This window comes from Macaca nemestrina, chromosome 1, assembly GCF_043159975.1.
Source record: "Macaca nemestrina isolate mMacNem1 chromosome 1, mMacNem.hap1, whole genome shotgun sequence".
In the NCBI taxonomy this organism is placed as follows: Eukaryota; Metazoa; Chordata; class Mammalia; order Primates; family Cercopithecidae; genus Macaca; species Macaca nemestrina.
In genome coordinates, this window is record NC_092125.1 from 138,136,578 (window position 1) to 138,159,377 (window position 22,800).

Consider the following 22,800-nt stretch of genomic DNA (forward strand, 5'->3'; position numbering starts at 1 on the left):
CTATGGAAGAACCCACTCCCACCCTGTGGAGTGTACTTCCATTTTTAATAAATGTCTACTTTTGTTGCTTCATTCCTTCCTTGCTTTGTTTGTGCATTTTGTCCAATACTTTGTTCAAAATGCCAAGAACCTGAACACCCTCCACCGCTAACACTGTCACTGCACAAATGAGAATTTAACTTTAAAAACATGCTCTTCAATCACACACGTTCTTGGAGCAGAAGGCCTGCAGGGCTTTTATCCCTTTAAAAAAAAAAAAAAAAAAAGATTTTTATAAAAGAGCTTCAGGTCTCAACAATCAAGTTAGCAGAAAGAACAGTACTATGCATATATGCACACTCAAAGTGTGTTTTCTATCTCATTGAGCTGAACTTTATTTGGCTCCTAAAAATCTTAGGAATATTCAGACCCAAAAAAAAGGCACTAAAGCATTTGCTCATATCCAGCAAATATAGCATTTCTTTTTTTTTTTTTTTTTTTTTTTTTTTGAGACGGAGTCTGGCTCTGTCACCCAGGCTGGAGTGCAGTGGCGCGATCTCGGCTCACTGCAAGCTCCGCCTCCCGGGTTTACGCCATTCTCCTGCCTCAGCCTCCCGAGTAGCTGGGACTACAGGCGCCGGCCACCTCGCCCGGCTAGTTTTTTGTATTTTTTAGTAGAGACGGGGTTTCACCGTGTTAGCCAGGATGGTCTCGATCTCCTGACCTCGTGATCCGCCCGTCTCGGCCTCCCAAAGTGCTGGGATTACAGGCTTGAGCCACCGCGCCCGGCCTAAATATAGCATTTCTATGGCTCCATCTTTGATAGAGCTGATCCTCAAATGAAAAGGAAATAAATCAATATACATTTCCAGTTGCCTAATGCAAAGAAATAAAGTCACCTACTGAAGTCAATTCACCAGAGAAAAGCCAAGTCATTGACTGCACTAGCAATAACCCCACTTCATAATCCCTCCCGACCAGGATATCGTAATAAGAATCAGTCTCCCACAGGGCCCCTTCCGACAGAATTCATATGCCTATAATGAATTCTTTCCTCATTCTTTGTGTGTGTGTGTGCGCGCGCGCGCGCACGTGCTTGGTAAAAATATTGATATTACAATTCTTCTCTATGAGACTCCATTAACTTTACTGCTCTTTTACTTCTTTTTAATTCAACATATGTTTATTGGGTATTAAATTTTTAATTTGTGGCCTTTTAGCCTAGGTTTAATATTAACCAAACAATACATAAAAGTTTTGTACATAAATTAAGCAGCACCATAAGTGGGATGTAAGGAGAATAATGCTTTTCTAAGATTAAAGCAAATAGGTATCTGGAGGCCAGATGGACACAAAATTGGGAAAAAAATACAATCAGTAATCAGAAGAGAATGGAGAATCTAATCTTAAATGTGAGGAGGTTTGCCCTGAAGACTTTTGTATGCTCTCTGCTGATCCTACAGCAGCAGGGGGGCATGGGCTGCTCATTTAGTTTGTTAAAATTCAATGTATACAAAGCATTTATTTCATGAATGTTAAAAGGTGTCATAAAACATATCATACCTTATCCATTTAATGAATTGTTCATTTAACTAATGTATTTAAAAGCACTCAAATAATTCACCATTAAAAAATGTATCATCCCCTCTCCCCCACAAAATCGAGTTTACTGGATGAATATTATATTTTGAACAGAATTATTTTCAGGTAAGACTTTGGATATATGTTGAGAGTCTCCCTTTGAAAAAATGTTTCATTTAAAAACAAAGAGCTCCATATATTCAAGCTGTGACTTCCATTAAAAGCTCAACAGATAGAAGCCAATTAAATTGTTCTACTCTCAGCTTTGCCTCTTAGTAAACAGCTGCTTGCTTAATCAGTCATGCCAAATCAAGAACTAATCTAGAGATCTTTACAAATTTCCCCAGAAAATCAAGGCTTCTGTTAAGAAGCAGCTACCCCTGTTCATTCACTTTAATGCATGAATCAGGCAAGAAAAATGGTAAAAAGTGATAAAACCAAAGGATGCTCATTACTAACATATATTAAGGGCCTTTAAGAGTTTGGTGATTATTAAGTACAGGAATATACAGTAATACTGGAAAAGCAGACCTACTTCATATACCTCTACAGGTAGCTAGAAGCTGGCAGAAGGATACTATTTGGCCTAGAGCAGAGCAGTTCAAACAGATAAGGGAAATACATGTGTAGCAATTTACAAGAATGTCTAGACATGAACTCTACAATATAATTAGTCCATCTTGATTCACAGGAATTACGGACATCAAAGAAACTTTTCCAGAGACCTGCTGAATGAAATAATGTTTATATTTTTCATTCAAGATGGTTTACACAAACTTTAATTGACACTGATTTCTTAGTAGGGAAAAACATGAAAAGGTCTGAAATTTAGTCATGCACTGCATAACAATGTTTCAGTCAATGACAGACCACATATACAATGGTGGTCTCATAAGATTACAATGGAGCCTGGCGCGGTGGCTCACGCCTGTAATCCCAGCACTTTGGGAGGACGAGGCGGGCGGATCACAAGGTCAGGAAATCGAGACCACAGTGAAACCCCGTCTCTACTAAAAATACAAAAAATTAGCCGGGCGTGGTGGCGGGCGCCTATAGTCCCAGTTACTCGGGAGGCTGAGACAGGAGAATGGCGCGAACCCGGGAGGCGGAGCTTGCAGTGAGCCGAGATTGCGCCACTGCACTCCAGCCTGGGCGACAGAGCGAGACTCCGTCTCAAAAAAAAAAAAGATTACAATGGAGCTGAAAATTCCTATCACCTAGAGACGCTATAGCCATCATAACACCGTAGTGCGACACATTACTCACGTGTTTGGGGTGATGCTGGTGTAAATAAACCTACTGCACTGACGGTCATATAAAAGTCTAGCACATACAATTATGTGCAGTACATAATAGTTGATAATGATAATAAATGACTATGTTACTGGCTTATGCATTTACTACACTATACTTATCATGATTTTACAGTGTATTCCTTCTATTTATTAAAACACACACACACACCATTAACTGTAAAACAGCCTCAGGAAAGTCCTTCAGGAAGTAGTCCAGAAGGAGGCATGTTCTCTTAGGAGATGACAGCTCCATGTGTGTTACTTCCCCTGAAGACCTTCCAGTGGGACAAGATGTGGAGGTGGACGACAGTGATATTGATCATTCTGACCCTATGCAGACCTAGGCTAATGTGTGTGTCTGAGTCTTAGATTTTTAACAAAAAAGTAATAAAATAATAATTTAATTTTAAAAATAGAAGGAAGCTTATAAAATAAGGATATAAAGAAAATCTTTTTCTACAGCTGCACAATGGGTTTGTTTTCCGATAAGTGTTATTAAAAAGAATCAAAGGCTGGGCGCAGTGGCTCATGCCTGTAATCGCAACACTTTGAGAGGCCGAGGCTGGTGGATCACCTGAGCTCAGGGGTTCGAGACCAGCCTGGACAACATGGTGAAATCCCGTCTCTACAAAATATACAAAAAATTAGCTGGGCGTGGTGGCACGCACCTGTTGTCTCAACAACTCGGAGGCTGAGGCGGGAGAACCGCTTGAACCTGGGAAGCGGAGATTGGAGTGAGCCAAGATCACGCCACTGCACTCCAGCCTAGGTGACAAAAGCGAAAACTTTGTCTCAAAAAAACAAAAAAAAATCAAAAGTTTAAATTAAAAAGTTGATAAAATAAAAAAGAAACTAAGCTAGGGTTAATTTGTTGAAGAAATAAATTTTTAAAATCAATTTAATGTAGCCTAAATGTACAGTGCTTATAAAGCCTACAGTAGTGTTCAGTAATGTCCTAGCCCTCCACACTCACTCACCACTCCCTGATTCACCTAACGCAGCTTCTAGTCCTGCAAGCTCCATTCATAGCAATTGCTCCACAGAGGTGGTGTACCATTTTTTATTTTTTTATTTTTTTATTTTTTGGACACAGGTTCTCACTCTGTCATCCAGGCTAGAGTGCAGTGGTGCAATCATAGCTCATTGTAACCCCAAACTTCTAGGCTCAAGTGATCCTCCCACCTCAGCCTCCCACGTAGCCACACACCCAGCTCATTTTTTTTTTTTTTTTTTTTTTTTTTTTTTTTTTTTTTTTTTGGTAGAGACTGGGTCTCACTATGTTGCCCAGGATGGTCTCTAAGTCCTGGCCTCAAGTGATCCTCCCACCTCAGCCTCCCAAACCACTGGGATTACAGGTATGAGCCACTGTGCCTGGTCCAATTTTTAATCTTTTATACTACATTTTCAACTGTACCTTTTCTATGTTTAGATACACAATACTTGCCATTGTGTAGCAACTGTCTATAGTATTCAGTACAGGAAATGCTGTACAGGCTTGCAGCCTAGGAGCAACAGGTTATGTCATATAGCCATGGGTGTGGTAGGCTGTTCTGTATAGGTTTGTGTTAAGTGCACTCTATGATGTTCACACAATGATATAATTGTGTTAAGGACACATTTCTTAGAATGTATCCCCATTGTTAAGCAATGCGTGACTGTACATTTCTTAACTATCAGCTATGACAGCCCTTCCCTTCCAGCAGGAGGACTCCCAGAGACAGGGCCCTGGGAAACAGCACTGCCAGGGCTGATTCAGTCTTCACATCAAAAAACAGTCCATCCATCTGTCTCTGGTCCACCATGAGTCAGGCACTGTGCTGGAATACAATATAGGGAGACATGCTTACAGTCAGTAGGGATACAAAGAAATTGATCCTCACCACATGAAGTGGTAAGTGCAGGGTGCTAAGGGAACGCTCCCTGCTTTCCAAGGAATAAATGCCCAGGAGAGGTGACACATAACAGTGAGAAGGTATCCAAAAGTATTCGAGGTAAACCAAGAGAACATCTTCTCTTCTATGAAAATCCCAATAAGATGCTTTGAGGCTGGAGCCCAAGAGAGTCAGCTCTCAGCCAGGCTCATGCCTGTAATTCCAGCAGTTTGGGAGGCCCAGGTAGAAGGACTGCTTCAAGCCAGGAGTTTAAGACCAGCCTGAACAACATTAATGAGACCCCGTCTCTACAAAAAATAGAAAAATTAGCTGGTTGTGGTAGCACATTCCTGTAGTTCCAGCTACTCAGGAGGCAGAGATGGGAGGATCACTTGAGCCCAGGAGATCGAGGTTACAGTGAGCTATAATTGTGTACCATGGCACTCCGGCCTGGGTGTCCGCGCAAGACCCTGTTTCAAAAAGAAAGAGAAGGAACAAAGGGAGGGAGAGAGGGAAAGAGAAAAGGAGAGGAGGACGGAAAGCAGGAAGGAGAGGAGGAGGGAAGAGGGGATGAGGGGAGGAAGGGAGAAAGGGGCAATTTTAAAGGAAATTGACTTTAAAAAAAAAAAAATTCAGTTCTACTAAGTGAGGTTAGGATTACCAGCCCCTCCCCACCAAAACACAATCACTCACTCATTTCCCCCATTTGTGATTCCTTTGTAAATTCCTTAGAGAATATGTCAAAATACCAGTGCCACTTCCATGCACATACATAACCCCACTCCTTCATTTTCTAATATAATCCCCCAGTGAGAGCCACTGCTGGAGTGTTTTGCAGTAAAAATCCCCAAAAAGAAGGGTGAAGGGTCTGTGTGTTTGTCTTTAAGGGCAGCAAAGAAGGGGGAAGGTGGGAAGAATGCTCTACTTATGCTTAGCATTCCTTTTCCCATCCCTGGTAAGCTCCCTCTCCTATTTCCCACATTGATTCCAAATATTCACTGCTCTCAAATCTCCAGTTCTCCCTCTTAAAATAGATGAGGTTTCTTCCCATTTGACCAAGAAAATGAAGGCGATCAGGCATAAACACCTTTAACTTGGCAATGTTTACTACCTCCCCGCAACTCCCACTACCTGAACCTCTTCTCTGCATACTATAGGTTCTGCCTGGCTATGTGCCCTGCACCTTCAACACTGCTTATACTGTGTGCAACTAGATTTCACCACCCCCCATGCACCAGCCCTGAATGGTCAGCCACCCTCTGGATGGGCTCCATTTGGGCATCTGGAGGTGCCACAGGTTCTACTTGGCCCAAGCTGAACTTAACCCCAAGCAGCCCTTCTCCGTGGTGCCATACCTCAATGAATGACACGGCCACCCACAACATTGCCCCATCTTCCAACCTGGAACAGCTCAGTCATCCTTGATTCCTTCCTATACCTTACCTCTACAAATAACTGATCAAGAAATCCTAGTAGATTGGAGAATACCAAGTGAAGGATACCTTGATTCCAGCAAAGTTCTGAAAGTTTCTCATGATAGCCTTATGAATAATACCAAAAAAAAATAAGAAGTGGCTAGATTAACAAAGTTAGTGAGCCCAAGAGCTAGCTGAAAACTAGAAGCAGCATGTACATTAATGATCCAAAGTAGAATTGAGAAATATCTCCTGATATTTTATATGATTTTCTCTATTTTGGTCCTGTTTTAGTAAATATTTTTTGTAAATATTTGTATGTTTACTTAAGCTGCATATAACAGAGGTGGGAAAGACAACAAATACATTAAGTTAACAGAATCAGGTTTGAAATTATCTTTATTACCTAAAATAATGAATCCCAATCATAAAGGCAAAATATAATAAAACTTTTAAAGGCAATACCAAAGTATAGGACTTGGCATAATAGCCATACACACAAGACCTTAGCATTGTAAATGACACAAATCAATGAAAGACAACAGTAAATTGAAGATACTAAACACACACACAAAAAAACAAATTTCAGGCTCATTTATACTCAGAAAGAATAGATGTGCATCTTTTGATCAAGTATCAGTCCCATATACTCCCAATTAATTACATACCAAAGTACCTTTAGAGTGGTGTAAAGATGGTAATCTTTAGAAATAGTATCATATCGTAAAGATCTAAGAGGCTGAATAATGTTATCTTGGGAATAAGATTTCTTAAAAAAAAAAAACAACAACAACTTGAAAACCTGAGAGCAGGCTGGGCTCAGTGGGTCATGCCTATAATCCCAGCACTTTGGGAGGTCAAGGCCAGTGGATCACCTGACCCCAAGAGTTCAAGATCAGTCTTTTGCAACATGGTGAAACCCCATCTCTACAAAAAAATACAAAAATTAGCTAGATGTGGTGGTGCACGCCTGTAATCCCAGCTACCCAGAGGCTGAGGTAGGAGAATCACTTGAGCCCAGGAGGTGGAGATCACATTACTGCATTCCAGCCTGGGTGACAGAGTGAGACCCTGTCTCAAAAACAAAACAAAACAAACTTGAGAGCATTCCTTGAACATTTAAAGAAGTGTTGTGGCTCGGCGTGGTAGCTCACACCTGTAATCCCAGCACTTTGGGAGGCCAAGGCGGGCGGATCACTTGAGGTCAGGAGTTCAAGACCAGTCTCATCAACATGGTGAAATCCCATATCTACTAAAAATACAAAAATTAGCCGGGCGTGGTGGTGGTATGCGGCTGTTGTCCCAGCTACTCGGGAGGCTAAGGCAAAAGAATCACCTGAACCTGAAAGACGGAGGTTGCAATGAGCCAAGATCAGGCCACTGCACTCTAGCCTGGGCAACAGAGGTAGACTCTAAGTCAAAAAAAAAAAAAAGTGTACAAAAAAATAAGACCGGGAACTTACTCTGCATTACTCAAAATTGCACAAGTGGGCAGTTTAACTTAACCACCCTCTAACCCTTTAGAAGTGTCCAAGTGTCTATCACGGAAGTGGTAAAAGAACAGCTGGGAGAGATGTCTGCAGAAGGCGGGGGCCCTAGCCTAACCTTTAGAGGACTCTGGAAACAAGATTTGGGGTCTAGAATTGAACTTAATTTTGGTAATCAGAAAGACAATTCCTATTCCATTAACTTCCCAACATTCTCTCAGTTATGTTAAAAACCATATTTTCACAGAGAAGGAAATGTTAAGTATATATACCATGATGGGAAGTACATAGGCCCAAACTCTTGATTTTGAGTCTCAGTTCTACCACTTGCTAGCTGCGTAGCCTTAGAAAAATTACTAAACTTGCCTTAACAGAACCTCAGTTTCCTCATCTGTAAGACAGAGATATCAACAGTACTAGCCTGACATGGTTGTAGTGAGAAATAAATGATATAATGTTTCTTGGGCACTTAGAACAGTACTCAGCATATGGTGTGCACCCAGTCTCTGCTTCTACCGTCATCCAACTCCAGCAGCACACAGGACATACAACCTCTGGGCCTGTTGTCACTCTAGTCAAGGAAAACAAAACCATCCTACAGCCACCAGGTCCTAGACCCCTAACTCATGCCTTTTTTCATCAGTCAACACTTAAAATATAGGCAGTGCCCACTGCAGAGATCTGTCCTCTACCACTTGAGTACCTCTGTTTTGCTTCAAAGTTCCTTCCCAGTCCATCACCCTCTCCACCGCCCACAACCTTCCACTGGGTCCCTTGGAACTGCTGCTCTACACCCAGAAAGTAGTGTCATATCCTCGGCCTCTCCTCTGAGCATGCTGAAGGCACCCTCTTCTCCTGCAACCCGCTCAAGTAGCAGAGTCTCTCACACTGGAGTCAGGAGAGGGCCTTGGCACCTGTCCCGCTCCAGGCCTTATTCCTCCAGTCCCCTGTCCACTGCAAACACCCATATCCTTTTTAGGGTCCTGCCATTCAGTTACACCACCTCTTCCTTTCCTCACTGTTATATTCTAATCTCCCAATCACTTCTGCTTACTCAAAGACATTAGCCCTAGCTCACTGATGTCGTCAAGCCCTGCCATCTTCCTGCTCATTTGATGGCTCCACATCTCCTAGACAACTCAGTCCATTATCTTGACCTGGAATGGCAGGTCTTCCATGCCACCTTACCCACCCATGAACCTTTCTTGTCCCCTACGCATCATTTTCTGCCTCCAAAATAACACTTCAAGTATTCCCTTTGTTGACCAGGGCCTTCTTTCCTTTAAGCTTCTGCAGTATTACAACATTATCAGTCCACTGACCTCTCAACTTTTGCCCAACCCATTAGCCCTATCCTGCTTGTACATCCCTCTTTAATCAGCTTACATTCCAAAGTCCATCATTTCCACAGCACTCTAATACCCAAATTCCCTTTCCATTGCCAACAGTTGACAAAATCCTAATCCTGGATATGCCCAACTATTTACTCAGCAATCAATACAGAACAATCAGAGCTCTGTTGCAGAAAGTCACACACCAGAAGAGATTGAAGCCAGTGTGTGAGAATTACAGAGGGATCAGACAGCCCTCAACACTACCCTGCACTCCAACCATTTGCCACTCCAACCAACCCTCTCAGAATCCACAATAAAATTCCCAAATTGTCCCTATTCTTTTCAAAACACCATCCATCTACCCCATTCTCAGCAGATGACCCCCATCCTACTTCACAAAACAGTAGAAGCCAACGTATGAAAACATTCACTATCCCACACTACCAACTATACAATCTACCTCCATCTGTAACTATCTGTCTTCCCACCTAAGGTCAACCTCTCTAACTTGCGCACTTTAGATCCATCCTTTCTGGCCTTCTTGGGAATCTTTTGCTCCACGTTATCCTTTACTCTCTCCCTCTCAAATGGCCTTTCTATTGGCTCCTAAACAGGCTCAAGTTCTCAGCAAAAACAAACATCAACAGATTTACAACCTCTTCTTCAATCCTCTTTTTACATAAAGTTTCTCTCTCTTGCTTGAACTTTTACATTTGTGTTCTCTCTCTCTCCACTCCTTTACAGACAAAGGTCTAGAAATATTCGCCTGTATTTCGTCATCATTTCTCATCTGACATTTCACCACACTCCACTCCTGTCCCCATCCACATCACTCTCCTGGAATAGCTGTTGCTAAGGTTAACAATGACTTCTATGTGCAGCTTTCATGTTACCTGACCTCTCCGCAACATCAGATGCTGACCATTTTCTCCTTGAAATGCTTTCTTCCTGTACTTCCATAACATCACACTTCCTCTACCCGGCCACTAAATAATAACAGAGTTAAGACTCCAGACCATCTTCTATCTATTTGTTTCCTATGTGATATCACCTATAACTGCGGCTTCAGTTACCACTTAGATGTAGAAAAATCTAAAGTTTAAATATTCATCCTAGATCTCTCCTCTGAGCTAATGTATATAGCCTACTGCTACTTGATATTACTACACAGTGTCTCAAAGGCATCTCAAACCAAGCTCATAACCTGACCCCTAAACTTGGTCCTCAGCTAGGTTCTTCATCTCAGTGAATGGTTCTCACCAAATGTCTTAGTCGGTTTTGTGTTGCTATAACAGAACATCTGAGACTACATAATTTATTTTTTCTTTTTTTTCTTTTTTGAGACGGAGTCTCACTCTGTCACCCAGGCTGGAGTGCAATGCTGCAATCTCGGCTCACTGCAACCTCCGCCACCTGGGTTCAAGCGATTCTTGTTGCTCAGCCTCCAGCAGAGCTGGGATTACAGATGTGTGTCACCACGTCCAGCTACTTTTTGGATTTTTGGTAGAGACAGGGTTTCACTATGTTGGCCAGGCTGGTCTCCAACTCCTGGCTTCTAGTGATCCAACCACCTTGGCTTCCCAAAGTGCTGGGATTACAGGTGTGAGTCACCACACCCATCCAGGACTGCATAATTTATACAGAAAATAGGTTTATTTAGCTCACGATTCTGCAAGTTGAGAAGTTCAAGGGGCACAGCTTCTGGCAAAAACTTTTGTGCTACGTCATAATATAGTGGAGAAGGTCAAAGAGGGAAGCAGGTATGAGTGAAGAGACAAGACCTGGGTGGCATCCTGGCTTTATAATAACTCACTCTCAAAGGAACTAATCCACTCTTGCCAGAACGAGAACTCACTACTATAAGAGTGGCACCAAGCCACTCATGACGGATCTGCCCCCAGGATTCTAACAGCTCTCACTAGGCCCCACCTCCCAACATCAATACATTGCAGATCAAATTTCAACATGAATTTTGATGGGGACAAACCATAGCCAACCCATTGTACCATACATTCAGATCTGACAGCCAGAAACCCAGAAGTCACCCTTGATAACTTGCTTTCTGCACCTTCCAACTCTGCTACCATATCCAATCTACCACTAAGTCCAATGGATTATACTTCTTAAATAACTATCAAAAAGGCATTTTCTTCTCAAGCTACTACCATCACATTTCTGGACTGTCTCTAAACTGGTCTCCTTAGAGTGAAGAACAGACTGGAGGGTTCCAGGGGAATCTTTTCTAAAAGCCATCTCTGATCATGTCACTTCCTTACCTACCCTCAACTTAAAACCTTCATTTGTTTCTCAATGCTCTTACGAGAAGGACTTCACCTTCTCCAGCCTCAGTTGGCACCTACCCTCACTGCATTCCAGCTAACATGGCCTTCTTTCTCTTCCTTTAAGATGCCACGTTCCCTTCTTCCACAAGGCCTATGCACATCCTATTCCCTAACTCCCATCCATACCCTTCCACTCCCAAGTTCACACCCATGCTTCTTCAGCTCTCTTCTCTGAGCTCTGTCAACAGGTTAATTCCCCCATTATCTGCCCTCACGCTGCATGTCCCTCTCCTTTACAGCTGAGACTTAAACAGATGTTTCCTTCTCAAAGTGGAATGTATGCCCCATAAGGGTGGGAAATATGGCCATTTTTCCCCTCACCATTAAATCTCCATGCTCAACACAATGTCTTCCACGTAATTTACGCTCAATTAATATGTTAAATAACACAGTTATAATAGCAGACATACTCTTACATGTGTTTTCCATTCTGCTAGTGTTATAGATTCCTTGTTTTACCAGGGTAATCACAATACTAGAAAAAGAATTTTCTGAACTGACAACCATAGTATTACAGCATGAAAGTATATTGACTTCAAAAGTATCTTACTTCCAAATATGTCCAAAAGCAAAAAGTACCATCATAAATGGAGTATATTTATCTACTGTAAACTCCTTGTAACATGATATACATTCAAAAGTTCCATGTATAACCTGTAATTATACTTTAATATTCTTGTCAACTGCAGAAGTACCGATTGATTATTTACCACAATCAGTAGCCCTAACACTCTAGCATGTAAAACGCTCTATCTGCAAACTCTAAGTCATTTGTAAATAAGCATGTCACTGCAGAAGATGTGCTATTTACCAAGCCAAAGAAACAAATAAAAAGAACTAGAGACATAAGAGCAAACACATTCAAAAGCTAGCAGAAGGCAAGAAATAACTAAGATCGGAGCAGAACAGAAGAGATAGAGACACAAAAAAGCCTTCAAAAAATCAATGAATCCAGTAGTTGGTTTTTTGAAAAGATCAAAACATTGATAGACTGCGAGCAAGAATAATAAAGAAGAAAAGAGAGAGGAATCGAAATGACACAATAAAAAATGATAAAGGGGATATCACCACCAATCCCACAGAAATACAAACTACCATCAGAGAATACTATAAACACCTTTATGCAAATAAACTAGAAAATCTAGAAGAAATGGATAAAATCTTGGACACATACACCCTCCCAAGACTAAATCAGGAAGAAGTTGAATCTCTGAATAGACCAATAACAGGCTCTGAAATTGAGGCAATAATTAATAGCTTACCAACCAAAACAAGTCCAGGACCAGACGGACTCACAGCCGAATTCTACCAGAGGTACAAAGAGGAGCTGGTACCATTCCTTCTGAAACTATTCCAATCAATAGAAAAAGAGGGATTCCTCCCTACCTCATTTTATGAGGCCAGCATCATCCTGATACCAAAGCCTGGCAGACACACAACAAAAAAAGAGAATTTTAGACCAATATCCCTGATGAACATTGATGCAAAAATCCTCAATAAAATACTGGCAAACCGAATCCAGCAGCACATCAAAAAGCTTATCCACCATGATCGAGTTGGCTTCATCCCTGAGATGCAGAGCTGGTTCAACATATGCAAATCAATAAACGTAATCCAGCATACAAACAGAACCAAAGACAAAAACCACATGATTTTCTTAATAGATGCAGAAAAGGCCTTTGACAAAATTCAACAGCCCTTCATGCTAAAAACTCTCAATAAATTAGGTATTGATGGGACGTATCTCAAAATAATAAGAGCTACTTATGTCAAACCCACAGCCAATATCATACTGAATGGGCAAAAACTGGAAGCATTCCCTTTGAAAACCAGCACAAGACAGGGATGCCCTCTCTCACCACTCCTATTCAACATTGTGTTGGAAGTTCTGGCCAGGGCAATCAGGCAGGAGAAAGAAATAAAGGGTATTCAGTTAGGAAAAGAGGAAGTTAAATTGTCTCTGTTTGCAGATGACATGATTGTATATCTAGAAAACCCCATCGTCTCAGCCCAAAATCTCCTTAAGCTGATAAGCAACTTCAGCAAAGTCTCAGAATACAAAATCAATGTGCAAAACTTACAAGCATTCTTATACACCAATAACAGACAAACAGAGAGCCAAATCATGAGTGAACTCCCATTCACAATTGCTTCAAAGAGAATAAAATACCTAGGAATCCAACTTACAAGGGATGTGAAGGACCTCTTCAAGGAGAATTACAAACCACTGCTCAACGAAATAAAAGAGGACACAAACAAATGGAAGAACATTCCATGCTCATGGATAGGAAGAATCAATATCGTGAAAATGGCCATACTGCCCAAGGTAATTTATAGATTCAATGCCATCCCCATCAAGCTACCAATGACTTTCTTCACAGAATTGGAAAAAACTACTTTAAAGTTCATATGGAACCAAAAAAGAGCCCGCATTGCCAAGTCAATGCTAAGCCAAAAGAACAAAGCTGGAGGCATCACGCTACCTGACTTCAAACTATGCTACAAGGCTACAGTAACCAAAACAGCATGGTACTGGTACCAAAACAGAGATATAGACCAATGGAACAGAACAGAGCCCTCAGAAATAATACCACGCATCTACAACCATCTGATCTTTGACAAAACTGACAAATCAAGAAATGGGGAAAGGATTCCCTGTTTAATAAATGGTACTGGGAAAAGTGGCTAGCTATATGTAGAAAGCTGAAACTGGATCCCTTCCTTATACCTTACACAAAAATTAATTCAAGATAGATTAGAGACTTAAACGTTAGACCTAAAACCATAAAAACCCTAGAAGAAAACCTAGGCAATACCATTCAGGACACAAGCATGGGCAAGGACTTCATGACTAAAACACCAAAAGCAAAGGCAACAAAAGCCAAAATAGACAAATGGGATCTAATCAAACCAAAGAGCTTCTTCACAGCAAAAGAAACTACCATCAGAGTGAACAGGCAACCTACAGAATGGGAAAAAATTTTTACAATGCACCCATCTGACAAAGGGCTAATATCCAGAATCTACAAAGAACTCAAATAAATTTACAAGAAAAAATGAAACAACTCCATCAAAAAGTGGGCAAAGGATATGAACAGGCACTTCTCAAAAGAAGACATTTATGCAGCCAACAGACACATGAAAAAATGCTCATCATCACTGACCATCAGAGAAATGCACATCAAAACCACAATAAGATACCATCTCATACCAGTTAGAATGGCAATCATTAAAAAATCAGGAAACAACAGGTGCTAGAGAGGATGTGGAGAAATAGGAACACTTTTACACTGTTGGCAGGACTGTAAACCAGTTCCACCATTGTGGAAGACAGTGTGGCGATTCCTCAAGGATCTAGAACTAGAAATACCATTTGACCCAGCCATCCCATTACCGGGTATATACCCAAAGGATTATAAATCATGCTACTCTAAAGACACATGCACACGTATGTTTATTGCAGCACTATTCACAATAACAAAGACTTGGAACCAACCCAAATCTCCATCAATGATAGACTGGATTAAGAAAATGTGGCAAATATACACCATGGAATACTATGCAGCCATAAAAAAAGATTAGTTCATGTCCTTTGTAGGGACATGGATGCAGCTGGAAACCATCATTCTCAGCAAACTATCGCAAGGACAAAAAACCAAATACCGCATGTTCTCACTCATAGGTGGGAATTGAACAATGAGAACACTTGGACACAGGAAGGGGAACATCACACACAGGGGCCTGTTGTGGGGTGGGGGGAAGGGAAAGGGACAGCATTAGGAGAGATACCTAATGTAACTGACGAGTTAATGGATGCAGCACACCAACATAGCACACGTATACATAACAAACCTGCACCTTGTGCACATGTACCCTAGAACTAATAAAAAAAGAAAGAAAAAAACGCAACATTGTAGAAATAAACACATTGAATACCAAAAAAAAAAGAAAAGAAACAAATAAAAACCCCTAGCCAAAAAAGGCATACCATCCTGCACCCATTGAGTTTTGTTTGCATTTTCATATAGGTGGTACACTGTAATTATCTATCTCAAAGTTGATAAAATGTCAAAAAATGACCAAAGACATTGAAATCTTAGTAAAGAATAATTGTCAGGCCAGGCACGGTGGCTCATGCCTGTAATCTTAGCACTTTGGGAGGCCGAGGCTGGTGGATCACAACGTCAGGAGTTCGAGACCAGCCTGGCCAATATGGTAAAACCCCGTTTCTACTAAAAGTACAAAAAATTAGCTGCGTGTGGTGGCACGTGACTGTAGTCCCAGCTGCTCGGGAGGCTGAGGCAGGAGAATCGCTTGAACCCGGGAGGCGGAGGTTGCTGTGAGCCAAGATCGCACCACTGCACTCCAGCCTGGCAACAGAGTGAGATTCCATCTCAAAAAAAAATAAATGAAATTAAAGAAAGAAAAAGAATGTCACACCACTCACTTTCAACTTTCAATCATGCAAAAATTGTTAAGCATCTAAAAGAATGTTTATAAAGCTCTCAGCTAACTGCAGTTATAGTTTTTGCTTTTGGTTGTTTTAATTGTATGTGAAGAGACATATAGGGAAAAAGACTTAAGAGGATAATATGAAGAAAACATTCCACCTCTTTTTCTTTTCTGAGCATCAAGTTGAAGAACCATTAGCATGAGTGTAAAAGTCTACAGGAAGCCAGCTGCATAAAAGTCAACCCAACTTCTATAAATCCTCTAATATTCATGGTACTGCTTTTTAAACTGAACTAAATGGGAGGAAAAGAAGACCAAGCCAGGAAAGGTGAAGAAGCCCTATGTTCATATAATTAAGTTACACTCCCTTTCTTGAGACAGAATCTCACTCTGTCATCCAGGCCGGAGTGCAATGGCGCGATCTCAGTTCACCGCAACCTCCGCCTCCGGGGTTCAAGCTATTCTCATGTCTCAGCGTCCCAAGTAGCTGGGATTACAGGTGCCGACCACCACACCCGGCTAACTTTTGTATTTTTAGTAGAGGCAGGGTTTTACCATGTTGGTCTCGAACTCCTGACCTCAGGTGATCCACTGGCCTTGGCCTCCCAAAGTGCTGGGATTACACGCGTGAGCCACCGCGCCTGGCCTGGTACACTCCCTTTCTAAGATAAATGATGTTACTTAAGGTTTAACAAGGAATTGTTCATGGCTATAAAAAAGATTTCTCTATGGTTCCTCCCTGTCGACTAAAATACTGAACTTTGAAAAAGGGTAGCCTTTATATTTTTATTCTCTATTTCCTATTTCTTCAGACCCTACTCCTCCAAGAGTATATAACAGAGTTCAAGTTAAAGAGAAACTGATCAATTCTGCCTGCTAGAGACCCTGGCAATTGACATCTCCTTGAAACAATCTTTTTGGATTACAGATTGTTTTGATTGTAACAAAGAACAAAATATTTAAGCTTAACTTTTCACACATTTCTAATAGGCCTTTATTTTTCTCATAATTGTATATAATAATTACAACCACAGTACATCAGATTAGGAAGGAGGCTAAACCCTGTTCTCTAAACTAAGCTCTGTAAGTGTCATCCACTCTCAGCAAAAAAGTATCCATACTCAAAGGCTGGGGGTGGCTCCCACCTTGCTACCAAAGCTCAGAAAACAGCTCTGACAGTTAAGTCACAACTCTGCTACACATTTCTTTAATCTAAGACTTTTCTGTGCCTGTCATAATCCTGTCTTCCCTTGTACATTGTATACTAAATGCCTTCGAGGAATCTTTCTCTGATCCAATACAGTGCCTTTCAAATTTTCATATCCCAGGCTCCCCTGCCACCCCCACCACATACACATACACATACAATTCTGCTTATTCCTACAAGAAGAGAAGACTTTGTAGTCTTTCTATAGTTTGTTTTGTGGGGGCAAAAGAGTTCCGTTGATACAGATTTTTCAAACAACCCAGAGTCCCCACGCCAAGATATTCTGACACAGCAAGTAGGAGGCTATCCCACCTCCTTAACCCCTCCCTGAAAGTCCCTGCTCTCCTAAGAAATCACTTCTCCCACTGGTGTCCACAACTCTTAACTAGTTCTCCCTTCCATTATAGGTACAGTAATTTTAACTGGATTTTAACAAAACTTTTATTCCTATTTTCCTAGCTTACATTTACATGTTCTAGCTTTTAACTTAAAAATAAATGAAATCTGATATAATTCGTCTATTTTACACCAACTTTGTATCTTTTGTCTTATTTTAAATTTTTTTATTTCATTTACGTTTATTCCTTTACTTGGGGTTTGTCTTTATAACGCTTAACAAGCAGAGTGAAGCCAAAAGGAAAAAAGGCCTTCTCCATCTCTTCCTTCAGCTCCTCTGCTTCTCAACCCCCAACTTATTGAAGAATTCTACCCTTAGGAAATTCAGGTCATTTTCTAGGCCTAATGCCTCAGAGTACACATGTGATTTACGTGACAAATGTTGCTTCCTAGCATCTCACTCCGCTTTTTTTTTTTTTTTGAGACAGAGTGTTGCTCAGGCTAGGGGAGAGTGGCACCATCTCGGCTCACTACAACCTCCATTTCCCAGGTTCAAGCAATTCTCTTGCCTCAGCCTCCCTAGTAGTTGGGATTATAGGCTCACTTGAAACTTTTATAAAGAAGTCTTTGTTTTTAAACCTATGAGTTACAGTTACAGCCACTGGATTTTGGATTGATCAGAATGCCTTCAGCCAGTAGACAATAGTAACTGGGAGGTCACATTAATATAGTAGCTGGAACAAATAAAAAGTAAAGGTTTTGAAGCTTATACAACTTGAGAGCCCACCTTCAAGGAAATCAACATTTCAAACAAGACTCCAGCCTTGGAAGAAGTCTGTGCTAGGAAGAGTCCCTGAAGCTGAAGCAGAGGCCAGGTGGCTCTCTACTGTCTGAGGAGTCTCTTGGGAAAAAAGAGAGAGGTTCTGCGGACTGCCTTTTCCACCTGGCATCTAATGTACTTATTTCCATATCACTGCTCTTCCCTTCCTGGAGGGATCACAAAAGGAGCTCTTGGCTTGGAACATCTCTTGGTTTTTTTTACCAACTCTGTGAAATCAAGGAGAAACTGGACAAAGTATGATTTTCCCCAAATTAATTTTGTTCTTTTTTTAAAGGGATCACTCAGTCACCCACCAAGCTACCTAGGAAGTCAGAACCTATGGAGTCAGGGAAGTTCTTCTCACCTCCAAATCATGGATCTCATTACCTCTGGAAAGTCCTTAGGTTAAGGGAAATGGCTAAGGTATGGCTTTGCCTGCTGCCTTCTTTTTTTCTTCTTGTGCCTGTTCCCCATAGGAAAGGAAGTGGTATTAAATGAGTTAGAGGGGCTGAAGAACAAGTAGCATATTTCTCCCACTTGTTGGGTTCTTAAGATGAATTCTGCTCAGCTAAAGAGATACCTAGAATCAAAGCCTAGTTCCAATACTTATCAAGTAGCCTTAGGCAAGAACAACACAATCTCTGTGACCTGCAGGTTCTTTAAAAAGGGGATGAGAACGCCTAATGGCAAGATAGTTATGTGGCTTAAGTGAGATAATCTGTTAAATGCACCTAGCACAGTTCCTGGTACATGTAGTCACTCGTGGTAAACCATTTAGTGGCCATAAATTCCTTTGCAACAATGACACTGCCACTCCAGTCCCCCAATCTAGAGTTGGAGTCTATGTCTCTGTCCTGTGAATCTGGGCTGGCCTTGCCAACTGCTGACAAAGAGAATACAACAGAAGAGAGGCTCTGAGGGTTCTAGAGCCTAGGTAGGACTTTAAAAACACTCTTTTGGAAAATTGCCCTGAGACCATCATGTCAAGAGCCTGTCTAGTCTACCAGAGGATGAAGGCCACAGTGAGGAAACTGAGGTTGCCCAGCTGACAGCCAACACTCAATATCAACTACCAGCCATACTGGCAAGCCAACTTGGATCCTTCAGCCCAGCTAACCCTCTAGCTGAAGGCACCCACTTGAGTGAACCTGTAACCAACACAGTAACTACCCAGCCAACCCGCAGAATCACAGGAAATAATAAATCACTGTTTCAAGCTACTAGGGTCTAGGAATGGTTTATTTGGCAACAGATTAAAAGACCACTCAATAAAGAATAGTTCTTGGTATTACCAGCCTTTACCAGCCTTTTTTTTTTTTTTTTTTTTTTTGAGACAGTGTCTCGTTCTGTCACCTAGGCTGGAGTGCAGTGGAGCAATTGCCTGTGCCTCCCAAGTAGCTGGAACCACAGGCCTCCACCTCCCAAGTAGCTGCAACTACAGGCATGCACCACCATGCCCAGCTAATTTTTGTATTTTTTGGTGGAGATGGTGTTTTGCCATGTTGGCCACACTGGTCTTGAACTCCTGACCTCAAATGCCTCACCCACCTCGGCCTCCCAAAGTGCTGGAATTAGAGGCTTGGCCTCTTTTTTTTTTTTTTTTTAATAGCGATGGGATCTCTCTATGTTGTCCAGGCTGGTCTCAAACTACTGAACTCAAGTGATCCTCCTGCCTCAGACTCCCAAAGTGCTAGGATTAGAGGTGTGAGTCATTGCATCTGGCCTCTTTTTCTTTTCTTTTTTTTTTAATAGAGAGGGGGTCTCACTATCTTGTCCAGGCTGGTCTCAAACTACTGAACTCAAGTGATCCTCCTGCCTCAGCCTCCCAAAGTGCTGGGATTGCAGGTCTGAGCCACCATGGCCGGCCTACCAGGCCTTTCTTAACCAAGAAATGTTACATCTATTTAATATTTCTCCAACGATGCCAAGTCATACAGAAATATTATATTTTGTATTTGAAGGAATGTGATCATTTCCTTCTTGATTTAACCCTTGGCCTAAGGGCCCTGCAGCTTGTTTATACCTATGATCTGACTGGATAATCTGGTGGCCAAAATGAGAAGACAACCAAGGAGTTTCTAAATTCTCTAGGTGGCTTTTTATATGATTACCTAAGGTCCACTCTACCCGAGGGCTAGTCTGAAGGTAGTGAGTTGTCTCCATCGATTGTTCACAGTTACAAATGGAACTCCTTGATCTACTCTACTCCTTGATGTGCCTTCATCACACCACACACTTCAGGTAGCCTCAACCTCATGTTTAAATTCAGGTGTAGTAAGTCACATAAAAAAACCTAAGCTTGGCCCACAGACTTGATAATGAAGAACTGTTTTAGGGCAACGTTCCCAAGGCAAGAATTTGGTGAATGTGGTCATGGAAGTTCAGATCCAGACAACTCATGGGAAGCGAACTCTTCCTGGCTTTATGAAACAGGGTCAAGCTGACCCAACTGGTAGACGTCCAAGCCCTGGTGCCATTCTCACACTGTATAACCTATTAACAAGTTTAATCTTGAAGATGCTATCAAGACTTCTTAGCATGGTGGCTTTGATCTTTTCTAACTTATGGGATTGGTAGATGTGAACAAGTACCATCCTTGTTGTGTGGACCAAGTATAGGGTGGTGTTTTTGGGGTGCTTTTTGTTTTTTGTTTTTTTTGGAAAATATTTTGCCCAGCCATTGTTATAATTCCATTAAGTTAATGCCATCTAAAACATCCTCATTTCTGATTTCAAAAGTTACAGACCTAGTATTCTATAGGTTTTACTCATAGCAATTCCGCTAAAATTGTATATGCTATACTACTTTGTGGAAAAATTATCCAGAAACAAGATCACATAGATGCTTTTCTTTGCCCATGTGTCCCTTTAGGTCTTCTTAAAGCTATTTCTGGATTAAACCCATGAGCCTACACCTCACCCTATTGACCTTTCACTGAACAGTGCCATGGCATGATACCCCTGGCTAGCACTGGGCAACATGATATGAGGTGGCATTGTAAGGCAAAGTTACTAGGTTCTACTGTAAGATACTGGGAAGGTTGTTCAGGATGCTGGCCATTGCAAATGTAGTGTTTTCTTAGTGAAAACCCAAAGTAGAAATTTTTTCTCACCTCCTGGAATCAGGAATAGGTGGGCTTCTCTGATTTGGTTTCTCTTCTGGACACCCTGAAGCTTGTTATAGATCATTTGCCTCTTCTCTTTGCTGCTGGAAAGCTTATAGCCAGAACTTTTAGTAAGGAAAGAATAGGACTTCGAAATACACTAACCAGCCTCACTTACACTTCCATCTTCTTTTCCTTCTTTATACTAAATATACTTTATCTTGTCATATCATATGCATCTTTGTAAAAAATTCCAAATCCTGTTTGAAACAAAGGGGAATATAAATAAAACTAAAGATACTATAGTCAATGTGCAAGCCTAATCCCCCTATCAGACAGTGACCTCTTGTAGGTAAGGAGGATGCATTGCCCCACCTTGAAATCCCCAAAACATCCACCGCTGTGCTTTCACTGCTGAGTGAATATCTGAGGAATTAAAGAGCAGACTATGTAAATGTCGATAACACTATGTTATCTGAATTATAAAATAAGCAGTATACTAATGAATTGGTCTTTTACCCTCAAAACTTCACACAGGTTTGAAAACATGTACAGTATTTACAAGAGTGTTTATCAAAACATTATGAGAAGTAACTTCAAGGTCCACCAACAGAACTATGGTTATATGTATACTATCACGTTATTAACATTTAAATGAAAAAGGTGATAAAAGAAGCAAGCTGCAAAATAATAAATTTTTGGCCGGGCGCGGTGGCTCAAGCCTGTAATCCCAGCACTTTGGGAGGCCGAGACGGGCGGATCACGAGGTCAGGAGATCGAGACCATCCTGGCTAACATGGTGAAACCCCGTCTCTACTAAAAAATACAAAAAACTAGCTGGGCGAGGTGGCAGGCGCCTGTAGTCCCAGCTACTCGGGAGGCTGAGGCAGGAGAATGGCGTGAACCCGGGAGGCGGAGCTTGCAGTGAGCTGAGATCCGGCCACTGCACTCCAGCCTGGGCTACAGAGCAAGACTCCGTCTCAAAAAATAATAATAATAATAATAATAATAAATTTTTCATAACTAAATAACTCTGGGCACATTTTGCCATTTGTAGAGAAAACATCTGGAGGGCCTCATCCCCAAAACTGATAACTAGGTGTGTTTAGGAGTGAAACTAGCCAGGGTGGGAGCTGGAGGAGGAAGCAGAGGTGAATTTGCATTCTCTTAAATACTGCTTATAATTTTTTTGTAATAAGCTAGTTTTACTTTTGCAATTAAAAAAAACACTAAACATTTAGAGGCTTGTGGCCATAAAGTGTTCTCAAATCTTCAAAATGCTAAATGTCTTAAGGGTTTGGTTCTTTCTTCTGGCTCCAGGTGATCAAGCCTTCCTCTTGGCCTCACCCTTTCAGCCTTATGTTGCCCTGGATTCCTCCACTTTTCCATAGGGCATGTAAGAAACTGATCTGTTTGGGAGCACTCACACAGGTTTAAAAAACATGAAAAGGGAAGGAAACCTCATTCTAAACACAGCTGTAGTCTTTATAAGTCCTTACACGTAACAAATTATAAAGCATTTAATTAAATTCCTAACTGTCTCAGTATTTTCACATGTAATGGAGCAAAACATGTTAA

General features: G+C 41.3%; 1 protein-coding gene and 1 long non-coding RNA gene across 11 annotated transcripts in view; one reads left to right on the forward strand and one right to left on the reverse strand.

Annotated features, from left to right (window-relative positions):
- The window catches only part of LOC105485427 (uncharacterized), a 143,811-nt gene that overhangs the window by 90,982 nt on the left and 30,029 nt on the right, over positions 1-22,800 (forward strand). The gene's annotated exons all lie outside the window — the stretch shown is intronic.
- Positions 1-22,800, reverse strand: part of TLCD4 (TLC domain containing 4) — a 111,601-nt gene that overhangs the window by 48,822 nt on the left and 39,979 nt on the right. Inside the window, exon 3 of one of the 10 annotated variants that reach the window (XM_071075535.1) lies at positions 21,232-21,482. The exons of the other annotated variants lie outside the window; for them this stretch is intronic. The gene's annotated coding sequence lies outside the window, so the exon portion shown is untranslated. The remainder of the gene's footprint in view (positions 1-21,231; positions 21,483-22,800) is intronic. 10 annotated transcript variants of the gene reach the window in all.